General features: G+C 39.1%; 1 long non-coding RNA gene across 1 annotated transcript; it reads right to left on the reverse strand.

Moving 5' to 3' along the window:
• Positions 1–6619: 6619 nt before the first annotated feature.
• LOC138067963 (uncharacterized) lies at positions 6620–27146 on the reverse strand. The gene is made up of 3 exons (XR_011142413.1): positions 27070–27146; positions 9930–10049; positions 6620–6664 (listed from the first exon to the last, which is right to left on the reverse strand). It is a non-coding gene; the product is annotated as an uncharacterized lncRNA (long non-coding RNA).
• Positions 27147–27628: the final 482 nt, after the last annotated feature.

Consider the following 27628-nt stretch of genomic DNA (forward strand, 5'->3'; position numbering starts at 1 on the left):
TGAAATATCTTTGTTACACAATTACACCAAAAGGACATGCTTGTGTCCCCCAGTGTACTTACCCCTGGTTCATTCTGAAGCGTGTGAATAAAAGGTCCTGCTCCTAGATGCAGGAAACATTAACACTAGATTTAAGATGGTGTTAGTGAGAACAATTTGGGGAGGGATTTTTCCCGAGTAAGTGTAGCCCATTGTATGATTTCTGTGTAGTCTGATCTCTTTTGAGCCCAGACATGTCACTGTGCCAGAATTACTACAGCAGAAATCCAAGCCATAAGACTTTAGATGGGCAATTTTGTGTTTCTCCGTCACAGGAAGATCATGATGATAGAAAATACTCTTTGGGTGGTATAAAACTTGATGTATGACTGTTCACCAGAACAAGAAAACTTCTTAACTTTCTATTAAATATTAAGTTGAACAATATCAGAATATTTTTGACATAGCCTTCATTTTATTATGATTAACTTTTAACTTTAGCACAGTTTTAGTACATAAAAAAGATCAAAATTACGTAGCAGAACAAAACGTTTCAAAACATGTTCAAAAGTGCTAAAACCTGGTGTTGTGACTTTCTTTGCAACTTTTGTGGGTAGAGCAGGTTTTTGTGGTGTGGAGTTTTGTTTTTTGTTTTTCTTTTTTGTCTAAAACTTGTAATTCAGCAGAACTGATAGATATCAGTTAATAGACCATACTAGTTTAACCAGTTCTGTATGTTTTTGGGCGCATGGGGGGAAGCAAACTTCCCCTCTCTCTGATAACACTAACAACTTTTTTGACAATCGTGCTCAACTTCCGCGATTACAGTGAGCTGTGTCTTTATGAAATATGACACCTCATCTGTCAGTTTGTCATAAAGTAATAATAATTAATCTAAATATTAAATAATTTAAGCATGGTAAAATAAATGAGATTTATGCAATTGTGTTATTGATACCAAGTGAAAATCTATATCATTTGATGGAAAGCGACAAGTCTTGTCAGATAGCCACTGATTAATATTTGTCAGCAAGGTTTGTTTGACATATTCACTGCTCAAATAAAATATATAATTTTTTGGCACTGATAGTTTGCCTGTTCTAAAGTAGCTTTTATTCCAGTGTAACAGAAATGTGGCTTAGTCAGTGTTACTGACGCACCAAACAGCCTTGCTCTATAATGAGCACTTTGCCATCCTATTTAAGACACTGCACATCCAACTATGGTAATGCAGTATTTTTGGGTACATGTCTTTGGGAGGAGAGGGGTCAGGACTTGCATTGTCTTTGTCCTTTCTCTGCATATATGGATAGCACCTGATACAATATAAGAACTAACATAATCCATAGGGGAATGTGAAATGCAGTGTAATTGCCAAGCCCAGGGGCAAGATTACCCAGAGGAAGATGTGGGTGGCAGCTACACATGGTGGGCAGCAGAGTGGACACCTGGGATCACCACCCCATCTGCTCTCTCCTGAAGGAGCACATTACATTCTCTTAGAACATATCAGAGATATAATTAAATCTCAGTACCTCTAAGGATTACTTTCTTGAGGCTATTTAACCAGCCTGACTGTTTTGACTTTGTATTATCCCAGTGATTTTTAAGGCCCACTATGCAACATCAAGCACATCATATGTTTAGTGCCATGCTCCTAGAAGTACAAGGCCAGTGACAGATTGTGACATGTAAGACAACTTAAATATCAGGAATTAGCCAACAGCTGCTTTAAAGACTCTTGATTGTACACCTGAGTCTGTGTGTTTTCTCTTCTCTGAAGCTTCCAGGATTAAGACAGATCCTCGTTTTGAGCTGATGTCTTCTACGGGCGCAATTCTAGGCAATGTCTCTGGCTACAGTGTTTGTGTGCATCGGGTGTGTCTCTCTCTCAGGCTCCCATCCCTCTTAAGCACAAAAGAATCCTTTTCCTTATGACAGGTTTCTCATTTTAGGTGCTTGCAGCATAACAACCCAGAATTTCTCCCTTGTCATTCTTTGAATCAATAACTTTAAAATAATATTGCTATTTCTGTCTGAAAGTGGATCTGAAACTGCAATCCAATGAAAGATGAATATCCAGGAGGAAAAAGGGGAAAAGAGGGACCTAACCATCACTGAAATTGTAACCTAGGCTTCTCTTTGTAATTTAAAAATGTAGGCAGATACAGGGTACAACTCTTACTATACCTGAAGTATTTAAATTAAAAAAAAAAAAAGAAAAAAAGCTTTTTCCTTTGAACTCTTACGGTAAAAACTCTTTCTTAACCTGCTAGTTAATCTTCTCTTTCTGGGTGATACCTTTATTTTGGGGCACTTTGTGCAGATTCATTCGAAAAAAGAAAAAGTATCCAGAAAGGTAATCTAACCTCATAGCATACTCTTACCATCATGGGGTTCGGATGCTGCACTCTTAAAAAGGGGTAAACTGCTGTCGTCATGCTTAGAAGCAGTTTCAGAGGTGACACTCTCCTGGCAAAGGGCATCTGCTGTTGTGCAAGATAGGTCCGTGCAGCGTTTTTATGAGACTGGGCTTCAGAGTGCATCAGCAAAGCTCTCTGAAACGCATCAATGTATGTTATCTTTTCAGTAAACCAGGGAGGATAACAAGTTTCCAGGTTCCGGCATGGATGATGAGAGTTGGTGTCCATCAGAAGTAGTGCTCTGCATAAACGTTTACCCCATGAAATGCAGGCAGTTTACTATAGGAAGCATCCCCCCAAATGGCACAATACTGCAAGAGAAGTTTGTCTCAATTCATGCTCTGTTCAGGGCAAAATATGTAGCTGAGGCTTATAATTTCATGGCAGTACACTGAATTTTAGTCATAAACTGTCCATTCCAATTACTTGGAATTGTGCAGGCAAATGCCTCTACTAAATGTGGACTAGACAGAATTACCACCGCTTCTGCACCACTTCTATCCGTATCAGGCTGTTTTGTATTGTCTAAAAACCCTCCTGACTGTTTGCTGCACTTTAGCAGTCTGCCCCTTCTGGTCAGGCAGAAGATAAAATGGGACGAGGAATGACAAACAGGAAGAGCTTTGCTGGGAATTATGAAAAGTAGTGTTACTAAACAAATTTGCCTCTGAAAGAGGCAATGACTTCTGTATCAATCAAACAACTTTTTGTAATACTCTTTACTCTGTCTCTTTTTATACTCCAAAAATAGCTGCAAAACTACTGTTAGCTTTACATGGTTATGTTGTATGTTTTTCTCTGTACTTGAATCGCTTTTTTTTTTTTTTTTTCCAGTTGTACTTGTTCATCACTTATGTAAATTCAATTGGCATGCAGATACAACACAGGTTAGGGCATTCCTCACATATCAGCAGTAACAAGGACCCTTGAGGTATTTTAAAAGCAGGGCTAGTAAATACAGCCATATCAGATAACGCTGAGGTTTGGGAAAATGTTTTAGTGAAATGAAAACTGATTCTCTCTTTTAGAGGTTGTAGAGTAAGAATAAAAGGAGGAGGAGAGGGGAAGAAGGGGAGGGATCTTTCTTTCCTTCCCCCTAAATGAATGTTTTGTTCTATTTGATCTATTAAATATTTCTGGTTTTCACCTTTAAAGTTTATTTAGATCCCTTTTAAGCAGTAAAAATGAAAATCACGATTTTTAAGTTAATAAAAATGAAAATCATTAGTATTTAAAATTAGTAAAACTGGAACTTTTTGTTTTAAATTAAATAATCTGACAGCTGAATGATTTGACACTCCTTTTGACACTTTTCGACACTTTTCCTCCAAGGAACGTTTTATTAAAGCTCTTCACAAATTTGATGTATCTTCTTCAGTACCTCCAGTCTGAAATTTTTCTTGCTTAAAATGAATGACCATGCTAGAATTATAAAGTGTAGCTAAAGTGAATCTTAAAACATTTCAAACTAGAGAACTCTCTTATGGTGCATAAGAAGAAAGAACTTTTGGTTGATAGTGTGATTTCCGCAGATCTAGCGATTTGTAGTAGAAGTATTTGTGAAACCCACAACATAATCTGAGAAGACAGAAAACCCCATGATGTCGTTTTCCCTCTAGTAAGTGATTAAAGGCACATCAATATGTTTGTAGTATCAAGGGGAAAAAAGAAACTGGGTATAGTATGAGTACGTGCTGTGGTGAAATGAACGGGGGAGGGAAGATATAATATTTTCTCCTAGAGTGTCTTGCATTTGTGCATGTTAATAATGGCATATATAGATTGGCAGCAATGCTGACACTTAAATTCATGTGAAAAATATGAACGTTTCCCGTAAGTGTAATTGTGACCACAGTGTTATCTCTTGAAATTTTTTCCACTCCGGGGAGAGGAGGGCTTGGGTTTTTTTGTTTTGTTTTGGCTATTTTTCAGACAGGGAGGCAGGAAAAAGCCTAGATTCTCCACTGATATGAGTATCATTCAACTGAAGTCAATGGAGCTTGCTTACGTTAAATCAACAATTGGCCCTCCTTCTATAATTTGAAGGTTTAGCTATGATATTTGTAGGGCTATATATATTTGTGTATATACATTGATGGGAGAGATTAGGAGAGAGAGTGTGGTAAAAATCTCTGTTTTATGTGGCCTGTCTTTATTGAGATATCTACAAGAAAACTGTCCTACGATGAGGGATGGAGATAGCCACAACAATGAATCAAACTTCTTTGACTCATCATGTCTAGCCTTTGTTCCTGCAATATCTATGTTCTGCTCTGCCCTGGCTGGCAGCTCTGTATTACCATTACGGGGATTTGAGGCAAAGCCACAATTCTTGAACCTGAACAGTGTTGCAGGTGACAGGAGACCACCCAAAAGTTCAGCTAACATGGCTTTCATTTTGTGTTGAAAACATACTCGAATAATGGATGTAAACCAATGGATGGAGGATAAACAGTTTTGTCTCTTCTGAGAGAATTTTGTGCCTTTTTAACATTTTGGCTATGAAGAGCTGATGGTTGTTCCTGGTCCTGTTGCTTTTGGGCTGTTCCCATCACATATATGCACTGCTTATCCTAGAGACTGCTCAGGACTGGTACTGATGCAAGCACAATGAAGGTAGCTGGTGACAGCTGCAATATAGTAATATTCCAGATAACACCCTTAGTCTGTTCCAGGAGCAGTTCTGCATATGAGGCATCTGTGGACAGGAGGGATGGCAGAGAGCCAGTTATGTCAGCAGTGTTCCCACTAGGGATTTTCCTGTTTCAGAGTTTCTCAACTGCTCTGGTACAACAGGTTTACAACCCCTTTGCATCACCAAAGAGGTCAGCATCTGTCCTAAAATGTACCCTTATAAGACGCAAGCAAGTTATTGCAAAGTGATGTTGCATTAATTAAAAGGATATAATTACCTGTTCCTAAAATGCAGCTTTCGGTTTTGGGTTGTTTCTGATTAACCGATTTAGCTCTGTAGTTTACAGGCCGTTTAGAGAAGAGTAGCAGTTTACAGCAACAGAGCAAAACCAAACACAATTCTCCGAGTTATTCTTATTACACACAGTTGAGCCAGAGATTAGTGGAGAGAGATAAGTTTACAATTGGCAAAGTTTACAGAAATTGTGGAACCCCATATGTGTACAAGAAAGTGAAACACATGGTTTTAATTAGAAATCTTCAAGATATATGTTGCATCTTGCTATAATTTACTAAGGGAAAAGAGCTGATGGCTAGGACAGCTGAAATACAGGTCATGCCAGTACATTGCATCTCATTACAGGAGATATAACCCTATACCAGGATCCTGTAACTGATTACATTTGGTCATGTTTTCCCTTAAAAGAAAGGAGGCGAGATTAGTAATGGGTGAACCTCCAATAGTTTAGAGGTTTGGATCAGCAAAGCTTAATCCTAAAATGTCTTACTGCTTGCTTGAACTCTTTGATGTATTTTCTTTGTCCAGTTCTGTGTAATGCTCTCCACAAATCAGAGGTTTTGCCCTTCCTTTCTACTCATCCAGCCTAATCCTCTCATCCATCAGTTTCATTATTTCCAGCTCCTTCTAGCAACTATTATCTGGATGCCCAAACCATGTCTTTCCTCAGGAGTAAGCTCCATTTGCTGCCCCCTTCTATACTGCTTTTCTTTCTTTTGGTCTTTTCTGTGGTAGTTTTAAAGGGTCTGATCCTCTCATCTGACTGTCTCATTGGCAGTTCCTATGCAAAGAGAGGTGCTAGGGTTAGTCAAGAACGTGGTGCATAGAAAGGAACAAGCGTTAGGAGGTAAATATTTTGGGTGGAAAACATTGGCTGTGAAATGATATCAAGTACCTTCCACTGATTGTGTGCATGGCGAAGGGGAAAGTGGATAGAGCTGGAAAATGGAAAGACAAATTTCTGACTGGGTCAGAACAAAGACAGAAAAGGAAAGCCATCTGAGCAGAACAAGGAGGAAAACATTGGGGAGGCAGAGGCAATGCGACAGAGCACCCATAAGTGTCAACAAGAATAGGCACTAGTTCTGTGTGAACTAGAAATGATTTAATACAGTGTAAAATATACAGTTTAATATGCAGGCCGTGGTGGACACATCTCTTTCTGATTTGAAAATACCTTGATTTAAATTAATAGAAATATTAGTAGTTCTGGTAAGAACAATTGATTGACCTTGTAGCAGATTCTGCAGGGAAAACGCTCTCTTCTTAGAGCAGAGAATAGATCCTTCCATTGCGGTTGCAGTGCGATGCTCTGGGAGAGTTGTGGTACCTATGTGAGAAGAGCCAGGGTTTTGAAAGTGCATCTCGGATTGTCACCTAAAGACACCCGATATCCCCCAAAATAGCCGGTCTGAGTCCATTACCACATAGTGGCATACCTCTGTTCAAAGCCAAGTACAAGTGTACTTTGTTAAATCTAAACACTTGAGATGAGTATCCAAGTTCTTTTGCGTTCTGTTTTTATTTCCCTGTCATGAGCAGAGGATGATTGCTACATGACAGGTAGTCTCACTAGGAGAAACACAATAAGAAATATTAAAGAAAAGCTTTGATTGTCTGTCAGCATGTCCCCTTAGGAAAAACTGCCACATAATAGCTGACACTGGTCCTGGCTCCACACACTTATGCCATTTGTTTTGATATGAAGCACGGTGAGTTGCAACTGGCAGATATTAGTGCAATATTGAAGTATTTTACAGAGTAATGGTACATACAGACAGCATGGCATATTCCTAACGGTTTCTGTGTACTCTCAGTTCAGCATTACAATTGTATATATACTGAAGTGCTCTCTGCGTTTAATTGACAAGATCTTGAGTGATATAGCACATTACTTTCCTTACTGCTACCCAGGTATACTAGCAGCAGAAATATGATGAGTGCAAATTAGTTATAGGCCATATCAAAATCATCAGTAGTGTGTGAAGTAAGATTAAAAGCCTGAAATTTCATGAAAAGATGTGCCATGTACGTTTTCTGATCAGGCTGTGGAGGTTTTTCTGCTCATAGCTAGTGACATGATATTTCAGTATTCTGCTTTCAGTTTTGGAAGAAAGCAGAGATTACAAAGCCAAAAAACCAATGAAGTTTAAAAAAACCTTGTATTGTTAATAAATGGTTCTTAGTACACCTTAATCGTTACTGTAAATTGTTCGTCTTAGACTTGTAAATATATTTTTTGAAATCTGGAATTGCTGGCTGTTGAGGATCAGGAGTATAGGTCTTGGCTGTCTTATTGAGTGTTTTAATAGATATTTGGCATCCACCAACTCAATTTAAGACTTCCAATTACAGCAAGTCATTTTGAAAAGTTGACTAGCTGAAGTCACTTGGAATATCTATACTTAAAAATGTAACTAAGCATTGTAGAATTTAAGATACTTTTTCACTGAATTATACTTAAAGCCCTGGGCAAGATGTTTCAACATGCAGAGCAGACAGCATCACACCAGCAAGCAGGCCTTGCTATAGAGGAAGCGTTCTCTCATGATAAGTCAAGTATTGTGCTTTTCAAAGGTCAAACTTTTAATGGAGCTTATTTTGCTCTGTTGTTTGAAAATAGAAATAAAGTATGGTCACAATTACTATCCAACGTTTAATCAAACTTTATTCTCTTAGCATTCATGCAGTGTTTGTTTTGGTAAGCTACTTGCCAACTCTGAAAAACAGCAAAACCTGTGAGAAGGGAAAAAGAAGGAGGAACCCAGAGATTATAGAAAGGTCAATAATACTTCTCTTTATTTCAAGAGGCAATGGGAGCTGCACAGCTTTGGCATCTGTGATGGAGTAGATGAGGAATAATTAAAGGGAAACAGTCTCTTTGTATGATTCCTGAGGCCTCAGAGTTTTGAATCTTTCACAAAGTCAGAGGTATATTTGAGAAATGGTGTAGCCAAGTATAAGTCCATGTTGCTAACTTGGATGGAATGAAATAATAGTAGTAGGTTCTCTCCTTCATTAGGGTGTTTCTAAGCCCCCCCCCCCCCCCCCCCCCGCCAATGCTATGCCCTGATCTAACGTGGAGTGAGTGTTGGTTAAGCACTGGTGACAAGTGATTGGGAGCTGTCAAGAAAACTCCTATTAGTAGGTGCCTAGAGCTGCAGCAAGCCTTGAGGCTTTGGAATAGCCCTTCCACAGGAGATTCAGATACTAGAGAAAGTTTCTCTTGACCCCAAGAAAAGAGGCATGCTGAAGGTCTGCAGTGAACCCAAACACAAAAATAAAAAATAAAAAAAAGGTCAAATCAAAGTAAGAGTGTAAAGCATTTCACTTTGTATCAATTCATTTTTTTATTACATTGAAACAAGTTGAAATGCTTCTTCGACAAATTGTTTTAATAATAGTCCATCAAAAATTTAGATGGAATCAATGGAACGATGAAAATTTTCAATTTAATCAAATCAACATTTTCTGATGGAAAACTGTTCCACTAGAAAATTTTCTATAAGCTTTAGAAAAATCCCTGAACAATTGTGCAGTCCAATAGCTCAGCAAGACGCTCCATCCTGCCATTTTATATTCTTCTGATGAAAGCTTCCACCTCCTATGGTTTTCAGTTTATTCTTCTACTTCTGTAGTGTATCTGGTCAATAGATGAACTGTTCTTTCCAAACACAAGATAATACTCCAAAAAGGGAAATCTGTGGGTATCTGTTTCAATTGTGCGTGAAATCTCTGGGCTAACACTTGTTCGTTCTTTGTATTATCCTCTGGAAAGCAAGTTCTAAGGGGCCTGACATTCATCGAAAGGAAGTTTATAAATCACATGGGAAAGTATTTGTAGGGTGAGTATAGATTCCCTCCCTTCCTCATTGAACAAACTAGATTCCCCTGACATAGTTGAAAAGTCACAGCTAACCAGTATTGTTGAGCTTCAATATACAGGATCACATTTTTGAAATAAATTGTTTTCTTCTTTTTATGGTATAATAAAAACTTGAATAAATCAGGAAAACTGATTTGGTCTCTGAATGTGAGCAAGAAAAGGAACTATAAATTGGTCAGGTAAATAAATCATTATGAACTATTTACTCACCTCTAAAGCTTTTATAAATGTGAAGAGTATTATTTCAGAGTGTTCACACCTTCTACAGAGCCTTGTTATAGCTATGCAGAAAATAGTAGTTTAATCAGAATTTTCCTTGTAGGCCTTTATATATTTGTTCACCTAGTGTCTTCGTGCCACCTTTCTCAAGGGGAAAATGATTCTTTGACCTGCTTACTGTGAAACAAATTCACCTAATATTTCAGTCATTAATTATTAGTCCAATTGATTCAGCTGTATGTCTCTAAGGAAAGAATATTTTTAAATGCAGCATTTCTGTCGAATTATCTCCTCTAAACATTCTTTAATGACAAAGTATTGATTTATCTGATATTTTTTAACAAAAGTGAATATTCTGCTGAATGTGAAAATAGAACTGATTTTAGAAATGGCTTTTTCCTTCTGAAAAACCGGTAGAAATGGTAGAAAGGTTAAATATCAGAAGTTCTTTTCCTACAACTAAGAGAGTCGAACACCATTAACAGGATACCTTTCTCACGCGAATGTTCTGGTCTCGGGTCTGCATAGTTCTGAACAGGTGCTTCACTCTTGTCCTCCGTACCTCAGAGAACTGCTCATTTGCTCTGTTTCAGTTTCTGTGGATAATCAGCTGTTGGGGAAGGAGAGAAAGAAAGTAAACAAGACCCTGTCTCTACAGCCGTGTTTAGGTACTTTTCTGTGGTGTGTAAGAGGTAGCATAAGCCTTCAGGGGCGCTGAATGTTTGTACTGAGCAGATGGTTCCTCCCAGCAAGGCAAGCTTGCTCAAGTACGAGGCCAATTGCTTTAGGAAAGGCAGAAGTGTCAGGTTCACAAATGGTTATTTTATGATTTTTAACTTTTTTAAAATAGTTGAGCAGGAAAGTAAGGTTGCCAATGCACTGGTGATGTTCACCCCAAACAGGGCAGCCAACTTGCGGCATTCTTTCATTATCTTAAGGAAGTGGGGGCAGCTGGAAAGCTTTGAGACTGGTGGGTGGCGTCATATCGGATCAAGTATCCCCAGTCTCTGAGCATGCTGAAGAGAGAAAATTAAATCTCTGCCAGTAAGCGTGGCCCACAAAACGAGACATCACAGTTTGGTCTTGGGCTATGGGGTGTATAACAAGGAAGTAGGGACAATGTGAATCTCTTAGGGGCTTCCTCCTCTCACTCCTCGTCCACCCGTGCTGTAGGACGGAGGGAGCTTTAGCTGCTGAGCGTATATCGCTAGATACTTTGGGGCCATTTTCTATGCAATGATGCCTATTTTAAAGATGGCAGGTACTCTGGGACGGAGGAGAAAATCAGGAAGCTGATATGTGTTCAGGATGTCAAGCCTTGTGAAGGTAAACAGCACCAGCATGGAGAGAGCAGCCCAGCACATCAAAGCTGTTATTGTTGGCAGTGACAAGCACAGGCAAGTCAAGCAGAAGGGTAGCTACTAGTGCCACCACCAGCACCAGGGTGAAGGTTTGTGTGTGGCAACAGTTGCAGGGAAATAACCTTCTAGAGATTCTGTACTGTATGTGCAAATGATCTGATGTCCACAGGGATGAGGAGCCTGGATGTGATTGAAGAGAGAAAACTGTGTTTTCTCAAATTAATTATTCACCCTGGGTTGTTCATTTGACTAAACTCAAGGGTAATAATTGCCTCTTTAAAGCTGTATGAGCTCCTGATCTGCTCAAAAGAAAGTAAAAGCTTGAATAAGCAGGAGAAAATTAAAATATTGTCTTTAGTCTTCACAGAAGCATATACAGTTCTTTCCCTAACTCCCAGATACATAAAGCACTTGCTACCTGCACATCTTATGATTTGCTATTTGGTTTGAGAATATTCACAATGAGTGTTTTCATACTAATCTTGGTGTACTGCTAACCATCATAAAATTATAGCGAGCATATAAGCTTAGTACACTTGAACTGAAAAATATAGTGCATAGTGCAATATCTAGTAGCTTCTCTTTTTGGTGGAGAATGATTATAACTGAAATCTACTTATGCTTGGCTTCATGACAGCTGCACATACATGCACTGCTGCCTACATAAATACTAGCCTGGCTTGTACTTCAGTGACATGAACTGTAAAGCAGGCACCACTTTAAAGTTGCATTGACAGTAATGCGAGACCTGTTTGTAGAATGAGTTACAGGCTATTTGGCCATCACAGCTGGTTCCACATATTCGCTTCACTACCCTCTGTCCTTTTGCTTAATTATTCTTGAATTATCATGTTTAACCTCGACAAGCTGCAGATTCTGCAGGTTGCCTGTGCTGTGTAGTTCAGCTGTAGCATTTATGATAGGAAGGGAAAAAAAAAAAAAACCCTCCTCCTCTTTCTTTCCTTTATGAAGTAAGGATGTGTGTCTTGATGACAGGAACTCGCACAACACACAGTTTCTCTTCTTTTGTACTCAAATCTCTAATGAAACTAGATCCCTGAGAGCAATATGACAAAACTGTGGACAAAGGATTTGGGGATTTGTTGGTTAACTGTTTGGTTAATTTCTACCCACGCAGCCCCGAGTCCCAATTCTCCACAATCCTCAAGTAGAGTCGATCTACTGGGCAATGAATTTCCACAGTTATTTGTACTTCTTACCCCTCTACTCCTGGGAGATTGGCTTCAGCTTGCCATATACTTTATAGCTGGGTAGAAAGGCCTTGCCTTGAAGAAGAAAAAAATAAAAAATCAATGGAATTTCTTTTAAAGTGCTCTTCTGACTATAACTGTAGTAATAATAAGCTCAGAGAACTAAATCTTTTTGATATGAGAAACCACTATGACTCAACATTAATAGGCATTTCCTTGGGTGTGCTATACACAGCTAGGAAGTCATTGCTATTTCCCATTGGGGTTTTTGGGGGTGAATTTCCATTTAGGTTTTACTTCTGGTTTGGTTTCTTTCAGATGTACTTGCGTAACAATGTCTTGTAACAAATGTCTGTGCTTTGTATCTGAAGCCCCAGTAACGCTCCTGTTGGGTCTGCTGTCTAGGAGACTGTGGGCATTGCTAGATTCTCCCAGTGATCTGTGAGGCAAATATTTCTGTCACTTTACCTCATACATCTAGTGAAATGAACACATAAGAAGAGAGAAATCACTCCTGATTTCCTCATTTTCACACCAGCCTATGGCCATTAATCTTCACCTCCAGCCTGCTTAGTGTGTGTTATTCCTTCGTATGCGTCAGCCTGGGGACAGAGGAGGCCAAATTCTATTTTAAAAACAGATGGCCAAAACCATATACTTAATAAAATATTAAGCAGAAATCAATATGAATCTACCATCCCAACAGCTTTACCTTTTGACTCTCACTGGAACTCTATCTCCGGGGTATATTGCCTTACATATATTTTACTGTGTGCTCTCTGGCTGGGCCTAGCTGTCCCTCCCCACTTCCCCTCTCAAAACACCTTGAGGAATGAGGACCTGAGGCAGTGATCATGCTCTTATGTCTGTGGCCTTGAGCTGTCGTCTTCTGAAGAGATCATTTTGTCCGGTTTTCAATTTTGAAATGCTGACATCTCCATTTGAGTTCATGAAACAGACTCCACTTCTAGCTAGGATAAACAAGCGCTTCTAAGATAAAATGTAGCTTCTCTTAAAGTCTGTCTTACCATGCCCTCAAGACTACTGTACGAGTGCTAATTTCTATCCTTTGACTGCAACAGAGACCAGGTAACTAGTTCAGATGTAGGAGGCTGTGCTTTATAGGGAAATACCATTTAGCAATTGTACTAAGTTATAACTCTTAGGGAAGGACTCCTTATCTGTAGACTGTAAAGATATTTTAAACGTTATTCCAGCTCATTTGTATGGGCAAATTTTATTGATTTAGAGTCTCTGTAGAAAAGTCAGCTCCATCTTGACAGTTCTTATCTGCTATGGTTTCTTGTCTAGCCACTACTTTTTCAAACGTTTTTGCTTTCAGACATATGACTGAAAGTTTGAACATAGGACAGTTTTATGACTGTTGGAGAGAAGGAAGAAGTGTGTGCGTGTGTGTTGTGGCAGGGGGAGAAATAAGGAGAATGGCCTAGAGGAAACCTAAGGGTGAAACACTTGCTAACAGAGAGCCGTGGCAGCTCTGGAGCCAGGAACATCGGTCTGGAAGTGAGCAAAACAGCATGTCTGCCAATACAGAAAGTGAGAACCTGAAAAAGAAAAGAGGGACCCAGGTATGACAGCAAAGGGAGAACTGAGAACAGCAGAGCTAATTTAATAATTTTTTTCTCTTGTATTTACAAAGCTTGTTCTGAGCTACAAAATGCAATTTCTTTCTTACTACTTCTGTCCTTCATTCAGCAAATATTTTGTCTTGACTGCCTTGTTTGCTTCTCCCTCTTGAGCAAGCAGAAGCTATGCCATCAGCTCTGGAAACAGTATAAAACGGATTTCACTAACGCATCCATTGACATTTAAGCTGCAGACCCTGGTTTTGGGGCGCTCATGCACAAAGGCAGGTAACACGTGTTCACTTTCCAGCTCTAACACTCACTTTTGTAGACAAGCACTTGAGCAGTTAGCCTGTGTGCTGAGGAGAGGGCCTTTCACTGTGAAAAGGAACTAATGAAAATGTGTCCATTTAATGCGAACAGTTGGTGTGAAGTTTCCTGTTGCATGTTAATTGAACTCCCATGAGGGTGCATCGTGGCCTTCTGTAACGATGCAGTGAGTGAGGAAAACAGCCATCACAACTATATAACGGATTGGGTGGTTGAAATGGATATGCTTGCCTTGATTTCTCATGCGATTGGCTAAACCGCCTATGATGCTATTGCCCAGCTCAAATCCCCCTTGAAAACTAATCTGTTATCAAAGTGAGTCTATTCTAACCAGTGTATGTTGCCTGTCCGGGGTTACTCCTTGGGGCTAGTGCACAGCTTTAAGAGCTGGAAGAGTCTTTCTACACTGAACAGAAAGAAGACCCTCTTTAGGAAAGAGATCTGGAGAACCACAGCAGGGTTTTTAAAGAACAAACAGAAAGCCTGCAGTATCACAGAGTTCAAAAGCTATATTTAGAAACTAGAAAGTAAAGCACAAAAATGTGCTTTAAATGAGGGTGATCCCAAGAGAAGAAAAATCTAGAACACTGCTAGCTATCTGAAAATGGAACTAGAGCAGGTAACATTTTAACAATTTTAAGTCTGTATCACGCTTAGAAATAAGGGCTGCAAGATTCAATTTCTGTGCTAGCATATCATGGCAAATACAATTAAAGCAGAGAGGGGAAAAATTATAACTGTAGTGGACTGAATGATAAGAAGTGGTAAGGGTTTTTTAACTGAAATAGTTTTCTCTGTAATTCATGGAAGTTATATTTTTCTGAGAAAACTGAGATTCTGCTGAAATTTTGATTTGCCATTAGAAAAACTGATAAATAATGTTTCAAACAAATAATTTCAACTTGTCAAAGTCAGTTAAACCCTGATTTTGGTCAGTTTGACACAGATACGTTAACTGGAATTGCCACAGTGCCTTATGTACATAGAAGTGCAAGAATGTAATATATAACAGAAAAGGATATATAAAGGATAATATATTGCAAGTTCTGAGGAATTAAAATTAGTTTTAAAGGCTCTATAGATGAAATTAATTTCTTGAGTAGAGTAATAAGCGTCCCTTTCAGGATAAGAAGCCACTGGATGATCTCCTTGATACTTTCCTAATTCTCCTCAATACTTTTCTTATTCTTCTCTCCACTAAAGGAGATTCATCTTTTATTTAAATAGCAGTAGATACCTTTCATATAGAAAACTCACTTCAAAAGTACCCAGCTTTCTTCTTACCATCAATTATTAGAGCCCTCCAGGTGTTTAGTCTTCTGCTTTTTTACAAAGAACACTTACTCCAGTTTTTGACAGACTCAGGAGAGGCTATATAGCCGAGAAATGCACCTTCCACCTCCCAAGTCCTGCCTGCTTGTGGCAGGCTGATTTCTAACTGTCCTCCTCCTCTCAAGCCTATAATTACTATATGTTCTTGTATAAACTAGATTAATTCCACATCCTAAAGATCTCAACAAGGAGCATTCCCGAGTTATTTTGCTGAAATTATGCCACCATATAAGTGGGTAAGGGTAAAGATTTTAATACACTAAACTGATGAGCGAAGAAGAGAGTGTGGGATAGGCTGCTCTCATTGCACCCTATGTGAGACAGGGCTACTCCATGCAGCTGGCTCGGACGTGCACACTTTGCCCAAGAGCACCCCTGGAAAATGCCGGGGGAACACATCTGGGTGGTTTCAGAGACGTAAGCTCTCTCAACAGTGCTGCAGATAACGTGAGCTGCAGACACTCAACACCTCTGAAAATCAATTCGAATTCTCCTTCTTTTCTATTGTAATTTTTTTCTAAGATTTATTTCAGTTGAATGGCTGCTAGTTCTCTCGTTATTACTGTATCTTGGCGCCTACAGCCACTTTAGCCAAGCAGCCCTATCTAACTCTGTCTTCAGTATGTTTTGAAGTTGTTTTGGCTCAAGGAGGAACCAGTGATTATTGAAAAAGCCTCTTTCTCTCCAAACTATTGCTAGGTTTTAAGTTTTCTAACACTGGGTTCTGATCAGAAAAGAGAAGAGGGGGGAAAAAAAAAAAAAGCCAAAACCCCCCAAAGCCTTTCTTTAGGATTGCTCTGCGTCCACTCTCATGACAGGCTATCTGTGAGGATCAGACTATGCCTGAGATGCAGCAGCTTCTCAACATGTGCCAGCAGAATCTGCAGAGCCCTGGCAGAAGCATTCTAATGTCTTTAGGGTAGTTACTTTATGTTCATTTAAAATGCAATTAAGCAGAACAAATACTGTGAGGAAATGGACAAGATTCTACATTTGCATACAAAAATTAGGGGGAAGATCTTTCCATCATGCTATAAATTTTATATAAACATTTTGTAAGGGGAGTAAGATGTGGCAATAATATAGACTGATAAAATGAAATAACTGGTATGATTGTACTGCTGTCCATGGGGTCAAAGATTGTGCCCAGGAAAGAATGAATATTTTATGGAAGTGTTTATCCCTGTAATTAAATACTGGAATTGGGAGCCGCTTCCTGCCTAGTGATTTTATTCCACAAAAATCAGTCCTAAACTCTGGAAACAAACTTGCATGAAAAGGAGCCTTGAGAGGATTGAAATTCTGATTCTCTAAGGAGGTAGTTCCGTTTCCAGCCCTCCATCCATGCTCGTTACTCATGAAATCCACCAACTGTTACTCGGTTTTAGCTGGTAGCCAGTGCTGGTGGTGCCAGGGTGTGTGTGAGTGTTCGTGCTGCTTGTGCACGCAGGCGTGTGGTTCCAGTGACAGTCTCTGAGTCTGGCTGTTTCTTGCAGCTGAGACAACTGAAGTGCTGAGCAGATTTTGAGACACTAACTGTAATCTTTACCTAAAATAAAGGCTCTTTTTCTGTGATTTGTACTGGGATGAGTCTTATTTTTCAAGCAGAAACAAACGGTGTCTGGATGCAGGCAAAGTAAGCTCATGGAGAGGAATCAGAAATGAGGAACAAATCTATGCTTTTGTACCTCTGGAGCTCTTGTGTTTAAGGGTAACAACATGTTTAAGGTATATAATGCTAGATGCTTTGTCAACGGAGCTAAACCTCTCTAGCCATTCAAACAAATGACAACGCTCCCAATTAGGTCTTTGAACTTGAATTAGGCATTTTCTCTATAAGGTCACAGAACTAAAATTGTAATAGAAAGGAGTAACATTAAATATTACTTTTCTAGGAGCATCTTCTGTGCAGTATTCCTTACATAGCTCTTTAAGTAAGCCAAGAGTTTAATTCTAATCCAGAGTACAGGGATGAATTCCCATTTCAGTGAACTTTACTGGATGAATGCAAAAGCCAAGGCTTAGCTTTTGGCAGGCTACCTCCCATATTTTTTCTCCCTACCATTAATGAGTTTGATATTAGCATAATGTAACTACTACATTTCATTTCTAACCTGAATAATTAAAAAAAAAAAAAAAGGCTGGAGGCAGAGGGGGAATGGGGGAAGGGGAAAATGGCTTGAAATACAATCTGCCCTGATTTCAGCTCTTAGGTACTAATCTTTCTTGGCAAGCTGAGTACACTGAATTTATTTGTGCTTCTGGATGTATAGCACAGAGCACAGGTAAGACTTGGGGGGGACATGTGAATTCCTGCTTGTCTTTGAACAATAGGCCAAAGAGGTGAGCCTTGCAGGTCCTTATGCCCCACAAATCCACATAAAGGTAGGCACAGGGAAGGGCTTCTTTTCTAAATAGCCAAACAATATTAATAACAAGTAGGCTTGAAAACACTATGTGCCTATAGGAGCAATGAAGAAATATTAAATGACTGAATCCGTCATACTGTCACTGGCTTTGGAAGGCCATGGGGCTTGAGATGCTCTGGGAACCACAGTGTCTCTGATATGATCTGCATAGATCGCTGCTGCTCACGTCTTCAGGACATCTGAAATAAGTCCAGTAGCAAGTTAGGTCCTTCCTCATTACCACCTCAGAAACACATAACCGTTGCAACCGGGCACTATTAGGATTCTATTCTTGTCCAGCAAGCAGTGACTAAGGTACAGTTATGGGGTCATCATGCAAAAGCAATCCATTATTTTGAGCAGTGTAACACTTTAAAGGCCAGCTTGCACATTAACTATTTTAATTGTCAACGACAACAGCACTGTGGTGTAACATTAAAGGTGCTCTAAAGTTAGCCATTTGCTGACAGAGCATGACAGTTTTGCAGACCACAACATTTTCACAAAGGCTCTTGGGCAGGCAATATATATATATTTTTCTGTGTAGTATGAATAAAATCCAGTGGGAACTGCTATGTCTTTATTTTGTAATTGACTAGTCCCTTTCTGCATAAGCAATCGTATATTTGATGTCACTCTCCTCAAATACCCCGGCCTTTATCCTGAATAAGTTTTGTGGGCTTTTTCTTTTTCTTTTTTTTTTTTTAAATATCCTCTTAACCCTTAAAGGTTAGAGATAATTTGTTAGGGTGCCTCTTGCTTGTTTTCCTACCCTCAGGCAATGGTCTACCTCTGACTCCAGTATCTCCCTGCATCACCAGCTGGGGCAGCAGTAAGTTGCCCTGTTTTCTTAAAGCGCAAAGTGAATGGATTTTTCCTCTGTGACTCCTAAAAATGTCCTCCTCCAACGTAACCCTCCTGCTTCCCATATGTTTCTTTCAACCCCTCTTCTTTGCAAATCTATAGTTATGTTTCATGAGCTTTAAAAATCTCTACAAGGTCAAAGAGGCCAGTCAGTATCTGTTGGGGCTGCTGGCTGCTTCTGCAGTCAAATCTAGTGTTCTGTCACCACACAGCCTATAAATTTCTTTTTTTTTTTTTTAATTGATGATAGCATTTTAATTCCAAGTTAGCTCTGTAGTTCTGTAGTTCTTTAGTCTTGATGAGATTACGGAAGAGATTTTTCAAAGGCATAAACAAGAGTCTTTATGTGTCTAAATTTCATTGACTTTCAGTGGGAATAGTGGGTGCCAGCAGCATTTTGTGCCCTTGACAACTTCTTCCCCTATTTCTTAAACAAAGATGGCACAAATAAAAGGCTCTTTCATTTTAGACATATTTGTAGAGATCATAAATTAAAGCTTAGGTAGATAAACAATTTAAACCCAGTATGCTTTGTAGTGGAACTATGCCCCAGAGTGCCCTATGTACTAAGACCAAGAGCATGCTTAATGCAACAGTAGTCAGGGCCTTTGCTAATTTACTGCCAGATGTGCCAGACCCCCGAGAATATCCTAATTCGGGGAGAGGGAGCTGAGCAAAGAGGTTGCTGAGGTAGGACAGAGAGAACTGACAAGGGACTCGGGGTGGCAGGTGTCCAGTGTCAGGAAATAGAATATTTATTGAGAAACCAGATGGAGCGAGGATCTCTCTTCCTATCTTGCTTCTCTCTTAATTTGGGGAAGTCTCTCTCTACATTACTGCATGACACAAAATTTGGCAGTTGTGGTGACTACTGTGTGATGAGACTGCTAAAAATATCAAACTTCCAGCATACGAGAAAGCAATAGGATATGAGCTACCTAATCAGTTTTCTACACCTCTCACCTCCACAGATCGAAGTACTTAACTGTATACTATTCATTAAGCAAAATCCTGCTGCTGAATTCTGTTTACCAGGTAAAGAGATTTTTTTTGTCACCGTTCCACTTAACTGGTGTTTCCTGTGCACATGGAAAGAATTGCTAAGCTCTGATTCATCTCTGTTACAGAAAATGGTAGCAGAGTGGGGGTGGGTATGGCTGACTAATATTCCGTAAAATTCCAGTTGGGTTATATGCTCTTGAGGCTTAATGATTTTTAGGTAGTCTGTCATGTGTCATAGTGTCGCACCGCATAAGGTAAATATGACTCATGTAATCCAGTTTGATACATTGCCATTAGAATATGCTGAAGGGTTTTTTTGTACAGTAAAATACCCCATATAAAGTGTTTCCCCCAGCTTTTTACTGTCTCTGGTGGGAATGTTTGCAGGAGTGCTACCATTCTTGTCGTTTAACCTCAGACAGAAGAATCTCAAGAGCCTCTTCAGAATTCCTTGACGTGGCCAAATACGGCGTGGTTAAAACGTCTACTGAAAGCAATGTGAAAGTGGCAAGTTTTGACCCTCAGGAAGACAAAAATATAGCTATTTTAAAAGACAGAGAACCTCTTAATCCCTCTGGTAAACAGAAGGAGTTGCAGTCTGTCAGCGTCTCAAAGTATCTAAAATCTGCTGAACCATTTGGCAGTGCCTGTGAGTTGGAAATGTTTTTCTTCATATGATAATATGGAAAGGAGGATTTTGATGGGTTTGTCCTTTCTTTTTCATTTTGTTGTTGTTTTCTTTAACATCCAGGAGACACCCTACAGCAGTAAGAAAATGTCCTGTACCGATATTTTCCAGTTTTCTTGCCAGGTAAACAGGGTAGTGACTTTGGTGTCCTGGCTCACAGGAGATAAATAGGAAGATAAGGGGGCATTTCAGAGACCAGGTCACTGCTATCTCTTAAGAGTGCTGGCTTAAATTAAAAAAATTTAAAAAAAGTCCTGCATAAACTTTGGGAACAATAGACAGATTGCTATTTCCTTACCGCTTTTGATGGGAGCAGGGTCCCTGAGATTGACTTGATATTACTGGCTGCACAGCAGTGTTGTATAATATAAATAACTAGTAAGGACAGATTGTACATTCCAAGGAGAGGCATTTAATTGTTGGGAGTCTACCAGGAAGTCAACTCTGCCCTGATTTCCGATGTGATTCAATAGGCTATTTTCCAAAGATGTCTGGAGCCAGAATGCAGCCAGTCCGATAGGACCGTTGAGAATATTCCCATGATTATAAAACCACAGAGGGACAATTTGTTTTGGGAGGTGCTCTAACAACTAATGACAAAACAGTGTATGCATTATCAAGCTGATATTGTGTTCTTGAATAAAGAACTGATAATGCCTGGGCACATAGGTCTACTTTCTGCTCACAGCTGTAAAGGAACTACTCCTACTGCCTTCAAATAGCTGCATACATGCAGCTCACGCAGAAGAGAAACTCAACATTTTTCTCTGAGCTATACTTTATTATTAATTCTTTCTGCATCCGCTGCATTTCAAAACTCACTTCTGTAAAACCTTAACTTCTTCAAGCTGGGCTGGACTGTTAACTGATCTACCTCCAGGAGAAAGGAGGACTGTACCTGTACTTTTCCTGACACACGACTTCCTCTTGCAGCATAGTCCTCCTGTTGCTGCTCAGGAAGCAAGCAAGCTAACAGTGCTCTGTTGTGCCCGTTCGCCAAACGCCTTTGTTATGCAGGCTATATGCATGGGCTTCCACTGTCACTTGCTCTCCAGCCTGGGAAATTCATACTGACCTATTAATATCTGGGATAGCCGCAACTTCGCTTTCCCCCAGTGTTTGTTTCTTTGGTCTATAATGCTTCTAGCAGATACTCGTTATTCCTGTCAAAGGCCTTTTAGATATGAATACCAAGCCCAGAGGGAATTTTTATACAATCATCGCTATGGAGGCATCTGGATATGAATAGATCTGACTCAAGTGCAACACGCGCAACCTTTTTTATGTTGTTCGTTTAAGTAGCTCCACTAACTACTCACAAAATGCTCCTCCTTCAGACTGATGGTAACAGAATGAAGTTTGGTAGGTAATATATTTTCCTTGGGAAAGTATTAATGTATACTGAAATCCTACTCCTTTCTTCTTGAGGCACAAAGGAGCTTAAATGCAGCAGAAGTGTCTTGGTTCTGCTATGCCTCATAGCTCAGAGAGCCTGTATATAGGGACATTTCATCCAGAGAATAGCAATCCATGATTTTTGCAATAATGCAGAACAGGAAGAACTAGAATATTGAGTTGATTATTTTGGAGAGAAACTTTCTCATAGTAGGACAGATCAGGCTTACTTAAGTAGCTGCAATATGACTTACTGCTGCTAAAATAACTTGAACTATTGGCAAAAAGTGAATTTATACTGAATTTCAAGTCTTATTGAGGATATATGCACAATTCCCACTCTATGAGCAGTGGCTGTGGAAAGAGAATGAAGATTTCAGCCAGTGATGTCCTTTTTTTTGCATTATATTGAATATAGAGCAAAAAAGAAAAAAAAAAAAGTCTTGGGCCAGCTAAAGCAAATGACAATTCTGACTGACTGCTGATGATGATATTTCATCTACTATGTTTAATACTTCCTTGTCTTCTATACCTTTCAGCAAATCACTTAGCAGCAAAATGTTAAACTGTTTAACACTGTCAAATTTTAATTGGGAGAATTTGATCACCACTAGTATTAGTTCCAAGAATTGTTGACACAAGTTTAAAAGCCTGCTTATTGGCTCTGCCAAGTATTTCTTACAGGAGGGAGAATCTGATTCTGCTCTCACTGAAACCAGTAGAAATTGGAGCAGTTTTAGTGAAATCAAGTTACTGTCTGTTGCAAAGAAGATTGGCAGCAGAGCAACAGTGACTTTTAAAAAGACTGCTGGTATATGGGCAACACAAAGAAAGCTGCACGTTGTGACACTCCTTAAGAAAAAGAGGCAAGTGATTCAATGCTTGCTTTCCAGATCTCACAGCTGAAGTGCTAAGGTAGGAAAGCCACTCTTAACAGGAGTGGAGAAAAGTTGCTGTTGTCTCTGCATAGAGAAGCTGAGATGCTGAAGCAGTTTTTTTAATCCATGCAAGTAATATATGGTGTTTGCAAGCTTCAATTTAAAAGAACGCATGCGCACACACACACACACACCCCACGCACACACACACTCCTGCAGTGTGTGTGTTTGGATAACAACAACTTTAGCTGCATATTTTCTGCCAGCACAGAACCTCGCTGCTGTACAGCTTGACTGCCTTCCAAGTACATAAAGACAGGAGAAATAAAAAGGTTGCTTAAGGGTTTAAAGATTAAGCATGGCAAAATCTTCCAAAACTAGGCAACGGTTCCAGGCCTTGGTGCTCCCATGTCTCTTCTCATTCTTTTCTACAATTTCATTTCACTGCAAATGGGTAGGGAGTGAAACAACAGCAAACGATGTAGGGCAGAGATGAGTAGAAATTAGTCAAATTTGCAGTGTTCTCATAAAGTAACCATTTCCATGCTCCAAAAGAAGAGTCCTTCGTTGTTATTTCAATGGCATGATCATGAGCAATCTGAGCTGCCCTTTTCTGAGTAATAGGGATTAACAAGCTCTAACACAGCAATATTGTTATCTCTGTGAGGAAGTTGTAGGATAATCAATGTGTTTTAATTAAGATTGCTCATTACAGCTTTTTGTTCCTATGTGATCTATGAAAAGAAAGGAGAGCACGTTCTCTCTTCATCTGTCAGTTGTGTGTATAGGCACACACAGACACACAAGCACACATTCTTCTCTCACTCACAGAGAGCTGTCATGTATTCCACAATTAAAATGCTTAAATTCTAAATTACTGGATGTCACTTCAACAAAGTGTTCCAGCGTGTCTCTGTTTTCATCCAGAAGAGCTGTAATGCCTTAGAAGTACCAAAAACAAACAAGTTAGCATTTATGATTTTTTGTTTTAAAAAAGAAAACTGTTAGTTGAGACATGTTTTTGATCTTTTTCTTTTCCATGAAAACACAAAATTTCTAAAGAGAAAAATTATTTTAAACCTTGCCTCAAACCATCCCTCATGGCACATCTTTCAGATCCTTATATTTAAGAGGTTCATTTTTACTAAACAAACACAAAAGCCACATTAAAGAGATACAAAGTAAGTACTAGGATTATGTCCCTGAAAGCTAAAATTAATTCTGTTTAGGATTTAACAAACATCCACCTACAAAGGTATCACTCTATTTGAACCCAATTTAATCTACAGTAAGTGTACAGGGTTAATGCATACTTCTACTCAAGGAAATGGCAACATTTCTGTATAGCTGAAGGGTGTAATGTAAGCAAGCTCAGTAGCTTTTGCGTGGACCAAGTTTTAGAAATATTCAGATGCCAATCAAAAAATATCAGAATTTCTGTCCTAATGAGATCTAAGTCTTTTATTATTGTAGTCAGTCCAAATCAAGATACTGAAGGGGTTTCTAGATCTAGCCAGAGTAGGTGTATGTTCATATTGGAAAAATGTCCACTAAATGCATCTTGAAGGTGAAATGAAATGCAATGGTATTTTTTTCTCTCAGAATGAGAACTTAAAAGTTCATGAGAAGTAAAACAATTACTTTAAGAACATGTATAGTTTTGTGGATTTTTTTTTCTTAATTCTCTCTGTGGACTAGTATATTTGCTACATCAGTGCAAATGGATCTGTTTTGACAAAGAGGTATTACTTTGATAGAAATATGTTTGTCATGATTAACCTAAATGCTCAAGTAATCTATGTAGAACTACACCAGTCGGGGCTGATCAGGCATGTATTATAGTTTTGGGGCATATATTATGATGAAGTTCCTCTTTAGGTTGAGAAACGTGTGGCAAAGCCATTGGAAGCGGTTACAAGAGGAGGGGAAAGAGCCCTGATTTCAAGAGGAAAGTGGAGATAAAGGTAAAAGGAGAAAGTGTGAAAACAACTCTTCTTTGAGAATTGCTCACAGGAGCAGGTGGAGCAGGGAGAGTGGATGGGGAAGGGTGTAAGATGCTTCCCATCTAAGAACCATGGTACAGCAGCATGTTCGGTTTGGAAGTCTTTGCCAAAATCCCCATCGTTTCTGGTGTAAGTGGAAAGGGTACTCCATTTTAGCCTAAGAAAGTTGCAGCCTCCTCTGCTAGCCATTCCATTTAATTTGAGATTGTTTTACATTGTGATTTTAACCAGCTCTTCTCATACAACTTACATACCTATTAGATTAAGTTCAAGTTTCACTTGCATCCATACCACATCCAGATGGCATGGATAAACTGTTCAAGCCTACATCCTGTTCTGCACATTAATTAGGCTCTGTAGCAGCTTAGCTTACATGCTGGTTGCCTGACTCCTGGTTCCTATCACTTACCCAGCATCACGATCGAGCCACAAAGGGACAATAGCTCTATTAAAAGGTACCTTTCCCTAATTGAGGGTGAAGTGTCCCAGCCACAAAGGAGGGATGCTACTGTGCAGAGGTACTGTCTCCAGAGCTAGACCGATCAGTAAAGGATTGGTCGCTAGTTGTTTTTTTTTAAACTTTGAAATCCCACGCTTATTCAAGAAGCTCAAAGTACTAGGAAAATGCTTCATGTTTCAGCAAACGTACAAGAGGTTTGGGGAACTGGCTACCACATTAAACAGTTACCCTGTGGCCTGCACTGTAAATGAAGAGGAATAACAGCGGTTATTGAAACTTGTTCTACTTTGTCACAGAGCTACTAGAGCTGCCTGCGCTGCATTGCTTGCTTTTTGGAAACCCTGGAGGAGTATATGACCTGGGAACAATCATACGTTTGTAGTCCAATTGTTCCCACACTTGCCAAAAAAAAAAAAAGGCGAAGGAAAAAGTGATCAGAGTAGCAATACTGTACTTTGTGGCTATGTTTTCAAGTTATTCAGTCTATGTACTGTTACATTGCTTTCAAACACAATAAAAGGCCAGTTATTAATCCTGTAATTATCCAGCCTTATCACTGCTATCCACACAAGCTGACTATGGCTGGACTTCTAGATGATATTGTTTTCATTAGTATGACCAAAGGGAAATTTAATTAGAGATCCATCTCTCAAATGGACAAGTGAAAAATGTAAGGATTAAGAAATTAATCCTAATACTTAATTACATTAAGATATCTTGCCATTCTGGATAGGGGATTTTTGATACTCTGGGCAACTCTCTTCCATCAAATCCCTCTTTTGTGACTGCAAAGCATGACTGCTGGGAGAGGAGGAGGGAAATACCCGTGACATTCAAAAGCAGCTTATTCTTCCTGTCAGCTTTGAGCATGGAGCAGGAATATCTAATCAAAAGGGTTTGTTCTGGATCATATCAGTTCCTGACCATAAACTCTAAATCCACATTACAGGAGTAAGGCAAAATGATCTAGAGGTAACAGAAATGGAAAAAATGAATTGATAGGGAGATCGGACTGTGACTAAATGGAAGCAGGTAGGCTGAAAGGCAGCATTTTAATAAGGAAGATTTTTGTATAGTTTTCAGGTACAACTGGGCAGATTTGTATAAAACAAAATTTCATCCAGGAGACCAGTTAAAGTTCATTGATAAGAATGTACTTTATTGTCTCATTTAGAAACTTCCACTGCACCTTTTTTTCCCCCATTTGTATGAAAATAAGAACCATCTGTAGGAAAAAAGAAAAACAAAAACCCACAACTTGTTTGTGTGACTGCTTTACTGTTGTTGTTTACATTTCTAGGAAACAGATGCATGTTTTTCATTTGGGGAAAGCGTACATCTGTTCCACCGAATTCTCTCCAGAAATCCTTAATTTTCCAGTAAGAGCTTATTCAATTACATTTGAAAATAAGAAACTTTCCCTCCATCATCTGTGTACACATAAGCATGCATTACAAGGAAAAATGGTCATTCAGACATAGTGAGGAATGGTTTTCTCAGCAAATCCATAAGAGGTTGCAAAATGCTATATAATAATTTAGTTTAGAGAAAGAAAAGAGAAAGTGGCAACAAATTTACTTCTGTAATCTCTGAAAGCATATCTGCACAGTTGGAGCTGTTAGAGTCTCCTATTGAGGAGTGGCATACGATTTAACAGGGATAAAACCAATAAGATTGTATAGAAATTCCTGTGTAAAGTTTAATAAAGATTGAATTCATGTCCGCAAATTGCTTAAAACATTCGATAGAATTATATAACAGGGATATTGTTCTCTGTTATATTCTGTGGGATGATTTAAATATTTTATAGACAGGTTATCGTTCTCTGTTAAATTTACAGGTGTTCTCTATGAAGGGAAAAGGGAAACTCATTTTATATGTTCAGAATGTTAGTCAAATTTGGGATCCACTTCAAAAAATTATATGATATGTTTTCCATTGCTTCTGATTTTTAAAAAATACAAGAGCAACAACATAAATTGTAATAGCATATGATTCATGTTGAGATGTGCCCATTTCAGGGTTCAAATTAAAGTATGTTCCATTAAGGTATATTCCTTTAGCTAAGGGATTTTCATCTTCAGCTTAGAAACAGAAAATAGAAAAACTTACATAGTCAGTAGTCAAATCTCAGTGCAGAAGGGATCTAAGAGTACATCAAGAAGGGTAAACCTATTCACTTGTTCCTCTTCAGGGGGAAGGTCCTTCAGCAGAGATATATTTTGGAAATAAATTTGAAGCAGGTGGACAGAGCAGCGGGAGGGCAGTATCAGGTTAATACAGCAGGAGGGCTATGCCAGCCAGTTAGAAAAAATGAATTGCGTGGACTGTAGGGGACTGCGTATCAGAATTGCCAAGCTGAATATTTCCTACTGCGTATCCTAAATAAATTGGACCTGTGCAGAAATAATATGGGCAGTGATAGCTCCCCACATGGCATACATAGCAATGGAAATGGAAGCTGCCCGTGTGGGCTCGGGTAAAGCTCTGAAAATTCAGGTGGGATGTCACTTCCGTCCCATTTAAACCTGTCACCTTGAGCTAGGCCTGTGGAAAGGTGAAAAGGTCCCTATCGGTATTTTTTAATGATATTACTGGTATTGTCTGCACAGCAGTGAATTTCTTTCATTGTGACTAATACAGCTCCCCCTGCTTTATATTCCTATTGAAA

The sequence above is a fragment of the Struthio camelus genome, chromosome 8 (assembly GCF_040807025.1).
Source record: "Struthio camelus isolate bStrCam1 chromosome 8, bStrCam1.hap1, whole genome shotgun sequence".
Classification (NCBI taxonomy): domain Eukaryota; kingdom Metazoa; phylum Chordata; class Aves; order Struthioniformes; family Struthionidae; genus Struthio; species Struthio camelus.